We start from the raw sequence: 12,866 nt of genomic DNA, 5'->3' as shown, positions 1-12,866 counted from the left end.
GATTCCTCTACCTTTTCTAAATCAGCTTGAATATCTGGAAGTTCACAGTTCACATATGGTTGAAGCCTGACTTGAATGATTTTGAGCATTATCCTTCTCGAGGGAAAACTAAGTCTTATAAGTTCTGTGAAAATTACCTCAAAATGTATAATGGACTTAAAAATAAAACATGAAGCTATAGAACTTTTAGAAGAAAACATAAGAGAAAATCCTTGGGATCCAGTAGTAGGCAGAGAGTTCTTAGACTTGACATTAGGGTACAATTCATAAAAGTAAAAAAAATATGATGTATTGGATATCATCAGAATTATAACTTGTGCTCTGTGAAAGACCATGATTGTGGTTGTTGCTGTTTAGTCACTAAGTCATTTCCGACTCTTTGTGGCTCCATGGATGCAGCAGACCTGGCTCCTCTGTTCCACTGTCTGTCTCCCAGAGTTTGCTTAAATTCATGTCCATTGAGTTGGTGATGCTATCTAACCATCTCATCCTCTGCCTCCCCATTCTCCTTTTGCCTTCAATCTTTCCCAGCATCAGGATCTTTTCCAATGAGTCAGCTCTTCACAATAGGTGGCCAAAGTATTCAGTCTCAGAATCGGTCTTTCTGGTGAACATCAGGGATGATTTCCTTTAGGATTTACTGACACCTTCCAACCTGGAGGGGGTTCATCTTTCTGTGTCATATCTTTTTGCTTTTTCACACTGTTCATGGGGTTCTGGAAGCAAGAATACTGGAGCGGGTTGCCATCTCCTCCTCCAGTGGACCACGTTTTGTCAGAAGTCTTCACTATGACCCGTCCATCTTGAGCGGCTCTGCATGGCATGGTTCATAGCTTCATTGAGTTATGTAAGCCCCTTCACCACGACAAGGTTATGATCCAGTAAGGGGAAAAGACCTGATAATAGGATCAAAAGACATACACAAAGCACATATCTGACAAAGGACTAGTTATCTAAATTATATAAAGACCTCTCAAACTCAACAATAAAAAAGCAATCCAGTTAGAAATCATGAAGAGATATTTCACTAAAGAGGTTTTATAGAAGGCAAGTAAGCACATCAAAATATGTTCAACATTATTAGCCATCAGGGAAATGTAAATTAAAACCACAGTGATATGTCACTATATACCTACTTTACTGGCTTTAAAAAAATATTGACCACACCAAATGCTAATGAGGATGCAGACAAACTGGATTACTCATATATTGCTGCTGAGAATGTGACATGGTAACAGGACTCTGGAAAATAGTTTTGCAGTTTCTTATCAAACTAAATCTTCATCTACTATACTCCCGAGCATTTATCCTGAGGAAATGAAAATGTATGTTCACATAAAACTTGTGCATGAATGTTCATAGTAGATTTATTTGTAATAGCCAAAAACTGGAAATAACATAGATGACCTATATTGGGTGAATGGATTAAAAAACAGTAGTATATCCACACCATGGCGGCACTACTCAGCAGTGAGTTATTGATACACGAAACTAACTACTTGGTGCAATCTTCAGGGATTTAGACTATAGGGGAAAAAGCCAATCCCCAAAGATTACATATTGTATGATTCCATTTATATAGCATTCTTCAAATAAGAAAACTATATAAATGAAGAACAGATTTGTGGTTGTCAAGGGTTAAGGAAGTGTGAGGTGGGAGGGGAATGTGTGTGGCTATAAAAGGGCAGTATAAGGATGGCTGTGATGATGGAAATATTCTGTATCTTGACTGTATTCAAGTCAGTATTCTGCTGCTGTACTATAGATTTGCAAGATGTTACCATCGGGAGAAATTGGGTAAAGGGTACTTCAAGTCTGTCTGTAGTTTTTTCTAACAACTTGCATGTAAATCTACAAATACCTCAAAATGAGAAGTTTAATTAAAAAGAGGACTCAGAAAAAGACCCCAGTATGATGGCAGTAGCATTTCAAATCAAATCAAGTGGTACTCTAAGAACAAATCAAAAGAAGTCAAGATATAAAGGGAATCTTCCTGACCCAGGGAACTGAACCCGGGTCTCCTGCATTGCAGGTGGATTCTTTACCATCTGAGCTACCAGGGAAGCTCATAAATATTAAAACTGGGAGAAACAAACAAACAAAAAAAACCACTTTGAATTTCTTTATAGCAGGAAAAAGTCACACAAACAAAAAAGAGAAGGCAAATTGTGGGAAGAAAAGTATAATATACTGTGACAAAAAAGGGATTACTCAAATATAAAAAAGAATGTGTTTCATTGGAAAAATATGCAAAATAAAAAAATAAAAAGGGGTAATATGTGAACAAAAAGAATTGAGGAGAAGATAACAATGTAATTGCAGAAGCTGCCTTAGAAGTTCAGAGACTGATTTAGAAGGGATAAAAATGTGACATCTGTACAGGTTCCAGAAGGGGTGAGGAATTAGTGGCATTATAAATCTATGAAAGTAGGAGTGAAGGAATGTAAAAAAGAATGTTGAGAAAACAATAAATAACCATTCGATCCCCAGGGTTGTTGACTAACCTGAATAGCCTGGGAACTGTCCCTCTTCCTTTCCCTCCACGCTGGAGAAGGTGAAGGTCAGGGTCTGTGCTGGGGGTCACTGTGCATAAGTAAGGACAGAGCCATGAAGATAAAAACGGGGATCAAGTGAAAGTCTGTATAGGGGGGCTACTGCTCTTTCCCACATGTGGATCCCCGAACAATGGCACTCAGGCAGGAGCCTGGAAAACACTTTTCTGGGGACTTTGACCAGCCCAAGAAAAGAGAACTAAAATGCAAACCAGGAAGCCAGTCACTCTGGCCCTGTGTTGTCCACTACGGTAGCCACTGTTCAGCCACTGAACATTGAAACATGGTTTGTCTGACTTGAGATGGGTTGTAAATGTACAACATATTAAGAATTTTGAATACTTCACTTATGCGTGCATGCATGCTGAGTCGCTTCAGTTGTGTCTGACTCTTTGTGACCCTATGAACTGTAGCCCACCAGTCTTCTCTGTCCATGGCATTCTCCAAGCAAGAATATTGGAGTGGGTTGCCATGCCTTCCTCCAGGGGATCTTCCCTACCCATGAATATAATCCAAGTCTCTTATGTCTCCTGCATCGTCAAGTGTGTTCTTTACCACTATTGCCACCTGGAAAGCCCTTCTTCACTTATATGTAAATGTAAAATGTCTTGTTAATTTTTATTTCATGTTGATATATTTTTATATATGGGGTTAAATAAAATATATTAGTAAAATAAATTTTTATAAGAGACTGAATTTCTCCCAGATTGAAAGCAGGAAAGCAACTTTTATGGAGCTATGGTGATTTTATAAGTAAAATGAAAGTAATAAGATATCAACATGAAGGGAGCAATCAGACAGGATACAGAGAACGAAACAAATCTTAGCCATATATGTGCACGTGTGTATGTGGTATATGTGATGTATCACTCTCTAGCTAGTTCTTCAGTTCAGTTCAGTTCAGTTCAGTCGGTCAGTCGTGTCCGACTCTCCGCGACCCCATGAATCACAGCACGCCAGGCCTCCCTGTCCATCACCAACTCCCGGAGTACACTCAAACTCATGTCCACAGAGTCGGTGATGCCATCCAGCCATCTCATTCTCCGTCGTCCCCTTCTCCTCCCGCCCCCAACCTTTCCCAGCATCAGAGTCTTTTCCAATGAGGCAACTCGTCACATGAGGTGGCCAATTTTTTTTCTTCTAATTTTCTGACTGCCAAAAGGCAGCCAGATACGATAATGAAGGCAAGATACAATAATGGGAAAAACTCAGGTTCTAAAGTGATTTTGTGGCCCAGCAGAGCTGCTTCTTCTCTAAGCCATGGATCCTCAGATAACACTGCTTACGTTACAGGCTGTCCTAAAGCTTAGAGACAATACTAGAGCTACATGGACTTTAGCCCGCCAGGCTCCTCTGTCCATGAAATTCTCCAGGCAAGAATACTGGAGTGGGTAGCCATTCCCTTCTCCAGGGAATCTTTCCAACCCAAGAATCAAACCACCTGAATGTCTGTATGAATCGTTCTGTTCTCCTGAATTTATCTTGAACTCTGGGTGGGATTAACGTAGATTTGGGGAAATAGCAGAGGTCCTTTGTGTATCAATATGTGTATATGCAATACATCTGATTTCTTGAGGGAGTCAGTCTGTCTGGATTGGAATCCAAGATCTGCAGTTTAGTTTCTATGATTTAAGTCAGGTAACTGTTTTTGTCTCTGTTTCCACATCTGCAAAACAGGAATAAAAATAATGGTATTCTTTTGGTCACTGTGATTTCATGATTTACTGTGTGAAAAAGGTTCAGTCCCCAACACATAATAAGCCTTGTGTTAATTTTAGCTGTCATTAGTATTGGGCTTCCCTGGTGGCTCAGATGGTAAACTATCTGCCTGCAATGCAAGAGACCCGGATTTGATCCCTGTCTTGGGAAGATCCCCTGGAGAAGGGAATGGCTACCCACTCCAATGTTCTTGCCTGGAGAATTCCATGGACAGAGGAGCCTGGCAGACTATAGTCCATGTAGCTCTAGTATTGTCTCTAAGCTTTAGGACAGCCTGTAAAGTAAGCAGTGTTATTTGAGGATCCCTGGCTTAGGGAAGAAGCTGCTTTCCTGGGCCACAAAGTCACTTCAGAACCTGAGCTTTTTCTGTTATCGTATCTTGCCTCATAAATTTTAGCACCTCATTGCTGATAGAAACCTTTTAGATCATCTTAAGAAGTTACTGAACTTTCTGAAGAATGGGTCATTAAAGGCTGGGCTTTGGGGTCAGGGAGTCTTTTGTTCGAACGCTCATTTCACCACTCAGGGCTGTGGGGTCCACTTGGACAAGATACTCAGCTCCATGAGAACTTCTCAGGCTGTAAAAAGGGCTATATTAGCTATATTAGCTAATTAGGTCTTTGGCATGCTATATGTTGTGTGATTATTAATTTTCCATGATTATGGTTTTCATTATACATATAATCTAAGTCTCAGAGCTAGTTATTCGTGGAGACGTAACTGAAACTCTGGTGGGTCTTTCATTCAGCGCTTTCTTTTCCCTACTTTGCTATCTAATTGGTTAGTTTTCATTCATCCTTTAAAAAATCTACATTTATAAAGTCAGAGCTATAGTGAAGATTTTATAAGAACACTTTCCAAGAGTTTTTTTTTTTTTTTTTTTAACTGCCAAGTCCAGAGATTTAGGATGTAACTTGGTGCTGAAGTAATTGGCTCTCTTAGTCTTGAGTTATAAGAAGTTCCCTTTCAGAGTGTAAGGTTGAGAACCATGAGAGGAACTCTCACATTTTGGTAATTGCTTTAAGGAATAACTTACCTTTAAAAAAAAAATGTTATTCAGTTCTAATTCCTTCCTTCCCTCCCTCACCTTGACGTTTTGAGAATCTCCTCATTATATATCTCCAGTAGCTTGTTTTCTGAGTTTCCCCTTTTAACTATTTCCTCAAGTACAATCCCTTAATATTATTTTCTTTTCAACTTATCAACTGGTTGGAAAAGTGATATACTTTTTAGTACTGAAGAGTTTCTGAGGAATGTAGAAATGATTCAATCTTAGGAGAATACAGAAATGATTTAATCTTAGGTGAATACAGGAATGATTTAATTTTCTACCTGTCAAAGAACTGAAGCATTATGAAACTGGCCTTAGCCAGCTACTTGAAGCAAGCCGTACATTCTATACTGGTGTTATATCACATCAATAGACAGTTCATGATCAGAGATTAATTCAGAAACTCTCATTAGTATGTCGAGCTAAGAACAGGGATGAGATGTTTTCATATCTCTTGAATGCAACATTTGTGTGTGTGTGTGTGTGTGTGTGAGAATGGGATGGATTTAGCTATAAATTAGACTGAACTCCACAATGCTCTGATATTGATAAAGTGGGTGTCTTCTAAATTTCTTTGGAAATGTATTCCTCCTCTTCCTGGTAGTTAACCAGACAGATTATAGTTTAGTTATCTCAATGCGGAGTTTAACTCAAAAGGACTAACAGTTTTTTTTTCCCCCCCAACATAAGTGAGAGAACACCAGGAAATAGAATTACAAATATATTTCCATTTTGTCCTAAAGAAACTTAACATTTTCCCTGTTACTTAGACATCAGTTTAAACTATGACATTTCTCTTGTTTTGACTAGCAACAGAGTAAGAGAGAGAAATGTTCTATTACAGGGACCTTATTGCCTGAAATAAATCTCTCAGGATACTTTAACGTTTTCTTACCATACTCTTTTTGTGGTCTCCATGGTTCTTCTGTTTGGTTATTGAAATGTTTGACAAGTGACAACCATGCTAAATTTTTCACCTACTTTTTTGAGCTCTCCCTCTCAAACTGAAAATTAGAATGAAGTAGGCAAGTGTCAGGGCCTCCCTGGTGGCTCAGCTGGTAAAGAATCCACCTGCAATGCGGGAGACCTGGGTTCGATCGCTGGGTTAGGAAGATCTGGAGAATGGAACAGCTACCCACCCTAGTATTCTGGACTGGAGAATTCCATGGACTATACAGTCCATGGGGTTGAAAATAGTAGGACATGACTGAGCGACTTTCACTTCACTAGGCAAGTTTCAGTCCCTCCCATCCCCTATAATGGAACCCATGTTGAGCCAGGAAAGCTGTGTATTCTGTGATGATCCGTGCATCAGCCCAAAGTTATTAAGTGCTTTCCATTCAACATCTGTGTGAGATGCTATGATAACTGCAAACAGCACCTTGAACAATTCCAGACCTCAAAAACCTCCCCTTATTTTCCTCCTTTAGTTTCCCTTCCTTCCTCTCTTTTAGCCAACTTCCCAAAGAATTTGAAGCTGTTTACTAAATTAAAGGTAGTGTGCAAGTAATAAAATAACCGTAAGACAGAATTGTGATCATCTTTACTAGTATGAGCCCATGGGATGAAAGAACTAAACTTGGTTGTAAGTTTCCTGGTCTCTAAGGCAGAAAGGGAATTACTAATTTACGTAGCCTTCTTTGTCTGACCAGAAAAAGCATCATAGTTTTTCACTCTGGTAGAATTTCTTTGGACTCAAAACTGAAGGTGGAATTTACTGGTTTACGAAGTGAACATTGACTTTAGTGCAGTTTTCAAACAGAGGAATAAGTATGGGGAGGAAAGATTTAGGGCATGAATTCATATCTGTCTTGCTTACTGTTATATCCCAGGGCTCAGCACAGGTGCCCAGTGCCAAGTAGGTATTGGAGACTGTTGTTATTTTAGTCATTAAGTCATGTCCAACTCTTAGCAAACCTGGACTGTAGCTCTGCAGGCTCCTCTGTCCATGGGATTTCCCAGGCAAGAATACTGGAGTGGGTAGTCATTTCCTCCTCCAAAGCATCTTTCCAACCCAGGGATTGAACCTGTGTCTCCTGCATTAGCAGGCGAATTCCTTACTCCCGAGTAACCTGGGAAGCACCAGGTAGTGGAGGTAGAGTTCTTCAATTAAAATGGACCATTCAATGGACACTTTTGCACTGACTTTCAGTAACAATGAAGATTCTACTCTGCCCCTGAACGTTGTAGTCTCTCTCCCCAGAAAGCCATACTTCAGTTCTCACGTTAAATCCAACTTCGTTTGTTTTAGTATCTCTGAAAAGGACCTGCTTCTTTCCTCTGGAGCTCTTCCCTCAGGTGGAAAGTACTCACTCCCTGTGGGACTGTTTGGCTACTGTTTGTCTCCTCTAGTAGTCTCCAGAAGGCATAGATCACATTTGATTTTCATCACCTTCATACCCCAGCCTGTATCATAGAGTCTGACACTTACTGCTGCTGCTGCTGCTAAGTCACTTCAGTCGTGTCTGACTCTGTGTGACCCCACTGACGGCAGCCCACCAGGCTCCCCCGTCCCTGGGATTCTCCAGGCAAGAACACTGGAGTGGGTTGCCATTTCCTTCTCCAATGTGTGAAAGTGAAGTCTCTCAGTCGTGTCCGACCCTTAGAGACCCCACGGACTGCAGCCTTCCAGGCTCCTCCATCCATGGGATTTTCTCGGCAAGAGTACTGGAGTGGCTTGCCATTGCCTTCTCCGCTGGCACTTACTAGATACTCATTAAATACTTTGTTAAGTGAATTGAAGTCACTAATTACCAAACAGCATGGTGGGTTGTGCTTTTAATGAACTTTCAATGAAAATGAGGATAATGGATGAAAACAAGGATACTGTTAAATATAATAACGAGGATACTGTTAATAATAATGATGCTGATGCTTAAAAAAAAAAAAAGGTGATGGAAGCTACTTCTGTTAAATTCTAACCATGTTCCAGGCCCTTTACATAAAATGTACCCCTTATAACTCAATGAGGAAGGCAAAATTATTCGCTGCATTTTACCAATGAGGAAATGAGCATTAAAGGAGATTGATGACTCCGATAAAGTCATGCACTTAATTGGCTGGTGGAGCCCAGGATTCAAATGAACATTCTTAACCACCATGCAAAATTGTTCTCCCTATGCTATTTTACTAAAGCATCCTCTGGTTTATGATCTGGAGGAACAAATTGATAGTGTTCTCATGTGTCCTGAGCAGTGTGATAAGTTACCTGTGACAACCCAAAATAGCAACAGTTCTCTATCACTTCATTGTGAGGCATCCACCCTGTTTTTAGCCAGGAACAAAACAAAAAACAAAAAAACAATGTAGAATCAGGGGTCATAAGATTCTTTATTTTCATTTTCAGAGCATTGGAGTGGGATGATTTTTTTTCCCCCACCAATCTTCTTTGGTGTACCACCCCCTTGGTTAATGTCCTTTGCTGCAGTTCTGTTAATAAGGAGTTTTTACCTATTTCATTTGTTCATTTGAAAATCCAGTGTTTATTGCAGTGCAGAGCGGCCACATTATTATAAGTACTTACTCAGACAAATTAAATGATTCCATGTAGGACCTCTGCAAAGTCTGATTTCCATGCGTGGAATCATGTTTATCATCACCCAATTTCAAAGGCACAGAATAGCACATTTGCATTGGTAACTCTTTTGTAACATTCCCTTTCTACATTATTTGTTTGTTTTGTTGTTAGAAACCAACCTAAGTCCCTTCTTCTAGGATGACACACACAAAAGGATGGCAATATTTAAATATTAGGGCTGTGATGCGGCAAAGCAATTGAGGCATGTCCAGCGTTGACCTGGTGCCTTCTGCCCTCATGGGTGCATTATATAGATACAGGGATTGCCAGATTTTCCTTTAAGAGTTTAGCTAACTGATTCTTCAAGAACTTAAGGTCTCTCAAGGAAGTGTACATAGAAGGCATTTTTCAACACAGTATTGGCCCAGGAGGAAGAATTGGATCGGGGCTTTCACTTCATGATTACTGAACTTTCCTGCAAGCTTTTTTTCTTTCCTCCACAGATTCTCCCTCCAGGAAGAGAAGAAACATTCTGTGCAATTCTAGACTCTTTAAAGAATGACCTCCTTGCCTCAAAGAGGGTCTTTCGGTATTACTGGTAGAAATGAATTATCTTAAAGCTAACTTTTATTTTAAACCAAAAATTCCATTTTGGAGGGGGGAGAATTTAATCTCAAACCCTAGAACATATAAGGTTAATGGCAAACTCGCTTCAAGGAGAGAAATATAAAAAGCAAAATTGCTCAGTCGGCTGAAGAACTAATCAAGCATATTGTTCCCTTGATTCTATAAAATTACAGCGAACCTTTTAGAAAGGTTGAAAAGATGTCCATGGTGTGCTCTCAGTTTACTCTGTCTGAAAATGCGTGTTCCCTCTTCCCAGAGGTGCTGGTATGTGCTGAAGGATGTCTCCTGGCTGCGGGCTGAGTGTCTTTCCAAATGACAGATGGTTCCCTCTACTGGCTGAACTTAAATTCAGTCCTTTGTGCTGAGCCAACCAGGGAGGAATCACCATCCTTCTCACTGATAATGAAACCAGTTTTGAGTTTCATCCTTAAAGAAACCAACCACCCGGGGCCAGTTCAAGTGTACACAGGAACTGGTGATGACTCAGGAACTGGTGATGGACTTCTTCCTCCCTGTCTCCTTCTCCCCTCCTTCCTTTGTTCCCTCCCTTCCTTTCTTCCTCCCTCCCTTTCCCTTGACTTCATTTCATTTAAAGATACAGACAAGCCCAAAAGGTAGTGTAATAAGCATCTGTATTTCTACTATCTAAAAAGGAGCATCTGTTTATGTTTAGTCAGATTTACTTCCAGTTTGTGTGTTTGTTTCTTTTCAAAGCAATTATTGATGAAACCAAATTCCCTGTTAAGTACCACATCTGGCTTTCCTTCCACTCTTTACTCTCTCATCTGTCTACCAAAAGTTCCCTACCATAAATTTAGGATGTTTTTAACTAGCGTATTGTTTATATTTCTTATGTACACACACATATATATACCAACAACCAATATACACTATTTTGTTTGAATATTTCATGTTTAAATCTTTCCTTGTTGCTTTTTTAACATCACAGTATTTACAAAAATTAGCTGCATTGATGCCATAAAAATCAATTGATCAATTTTAACAGCTCCATAATATTCCATCCTATACATATAGTGCATTTTATTGACCTATTCCATTTCCAGTGCAACTTTTAGATCATTTCCAAAGTTTGCTATACAAATACAAAAACACTTCAGTATTATTTTAGTATGTGTCTTCTTGTGTCCGAGTTGCTTGAGTCCAGTATACCCTGTAGGAAAAATCAGTATACCATAGGATATTGTAGTATTACTTTTGATACATATAATGAAATTGCTCACCAGAAAGATATACCAATTCATGATTTGGCCAGAGGTAAACTAGAGTATTGTGCTAATTTTTTCCCTACATCTTAGATAACACTGACTTTTTGTCTACCTTTTCTGTGTTTACTATTCTAACAAAATAAAAATGGAATTCCATTAATATAATATGCATTTTACTCTAGTGATTCTGAGCTTCTTTTAAATGTTCAGGGTTCATTGAGATTTTTTCTTTGAACAACCATTTTTTCCTATATGTTTGTTCATCTTTTTTCTTGATTTTAGTAGTTCCTTATATGTTTTGGTTACTTATTCTCTGTCTGTTTCATGTTCTTTGTTGTTCAGTCGCTAAGTCACGTCCGACTCTTTGCAACGCTTTGAAATGCAGCATGCCAGGCTTCCCTGTCCTTCACTGTCCCCCAGAATTTGCTCAAACTCATGTCCACTGAGTCAGTGATACCATCCAAGCACCTAATCCTCTGTTGCCCTCTTCTCCTCCTTCCCTCAATCTTTCCCAGCATCAGGGTCTTTTCCAGTGAGTTGGCTCTCTGCATCAGGTGGTCAAATATTGGATCTTTAGCTTCAGCATTAGTCCTTCCAATGAATATTCAGAGTTGATTTCCTTTAGGATTAACTGATTTGATTTCCTTGCTGTCCAAGGGATTCTCAGGAGTGTTCTCTAGCACTACATTATGAAAACATCAGTTCTTGGCACTCACTCTTCTTTATGGTCCCCCTCTCAAATCTGTACATGACTACTGGAAAAACTATAGCTTTGACTATACGGACCTTTGTCAGCAAAGTGATGTCTCTGCTTTTTAATACTCTGTCTAGGTTGGTCATAAATTTTCTTCCAAGGAGCAAGCGTCTTTTAATTTCATGGCTGTAGTCACTGTCCACAGTGATTTTGGAGCTCAAGAAAATAAAGTCTGTCACTGTTTCCACTTTTTCCCATCTATTTGCCATGAAGTGATGCAGAGTACATCATGAGGAACGCTGGGCTGGAAGAAGCACAAGCTGGAATCAAGATTTCTGGGAGAAATATCAATAACCTCAGCTATGCAGATGACACTACCCTTATGGCAGAAAGTGAAGAGGAACTCAAAAGCCTCTTGATGAAAGTGAAAGAGAAGAGTGAAAAGGTTGGCTTGAAGCTCAACGTTCAGAAAACAAAGATCATGGCATCTGGTCCCATCACTTCATGGGAATTAGATGGAAAAACAGTGGAAACAGTGTCAGACTTTATTTTTTGGGGCTCCAAAATCACTGCAGATGCTGATTGCAGCCATGAAATTAAAAGACGCTTGCTCCTTGGAAGGAAAGTTATGACCAACCTTGATAGTATATTAAAAAGCAGAGACATTACTTTGCCAACCAAGGTCCGTCTAGTCAAGGCTATGGTTTTTCCCGTGGTCATGTATGGATGTGAGAGTTGGACTGTGAAGAAAGCTGATCGCCGAAGAATCGATGCTTTTGAACTGTGGTGTTGGAGAAGACTCTTGAGAGTCCCTTATACTGCAAGGAGATCCAACCAGTCTATTCTAAAGGAGATCAATCCTGGATGTTCATTGGAGGGACTGATGCTAAAGCTGAAACTGCAATACTTTGGCCACCTCATGTGACGAGTTGACTCACTGGAAAAGACTCTGATGCTGGGAAAGGCTGGGGGCGGGAGGAGAAGGGGACGACTGAGAATGAGATGGCTGGATGGCATCACCGACTCTGTGGACGTGGGTTTGAGTGTACTCCGGGAGTTGGTGATGGACAGGGAGGCCTGGCGTGCTGTGATTCATGGGGTCGCGGAGAGTCGGACATGACTGAGCGACTGAACTGAACTGTACTGAACTGATGGGACTGAATGCCATGATCTTTGTTTTTTGAATGCTGAATTTTAAGCTGGCTTTTTCACTCTTCTCTTTCACCTTCGTCAAGAGGCTCTTTAGTTCCTCTTCACTTTCTGCCATTAAAATGATATCATCTGCATATCTGAGGTTGCTATTTCTCCTGGCAATCTTGATTCCAGCTTGTGCTTCATCCAGCCCAGTGTTTCTCATGATGTACTCTGCATATAAGTTAAATAAGCAGGGTGACAATATACAGCCTTGATGTACTCCTTTCCCAGTTTTGAACCAGTCTGTTGTTCTATGTTCCAAGAACAGTTCTAAGTGTAGATTCTT

General features: G+C 40.0%; 1 protein-coding gene across 2 annotated transcripts in view; it reads left to right on the top strand.

The window, feature by feature from the left end:
• Positions 1–12,866, top strand: part of FHIT (fragile histidine triad diadenosine triphosphatase) — a 1,558,201-nt gene that overhangs the window by 429,418 nt on the left and 1,115,917 nt on the right. The gene's annotated exons all lie outside the window — the stretch shown is intronic.

This window comes from Moschus berezovskii, chromosome 24 (genome assembly GCF_049115385.1).
Source record: "Moschus berezovskii isolate FMDL1 chromosome 24, NW_MosBer_1.0, whole genome shotgun sequence".
NCBI classification, from domain to species: domain Eukaryota; kingdom Metazoa; phylum Chordata; class Mammalia; order Artiodactyla; family Moschidae; genus Moschus; species Moschus berezovskii.
Note: the sequence above shows the minus strand (reverse complement) of the source record. Positions and strands in the feature narration are given on the sequence as shown.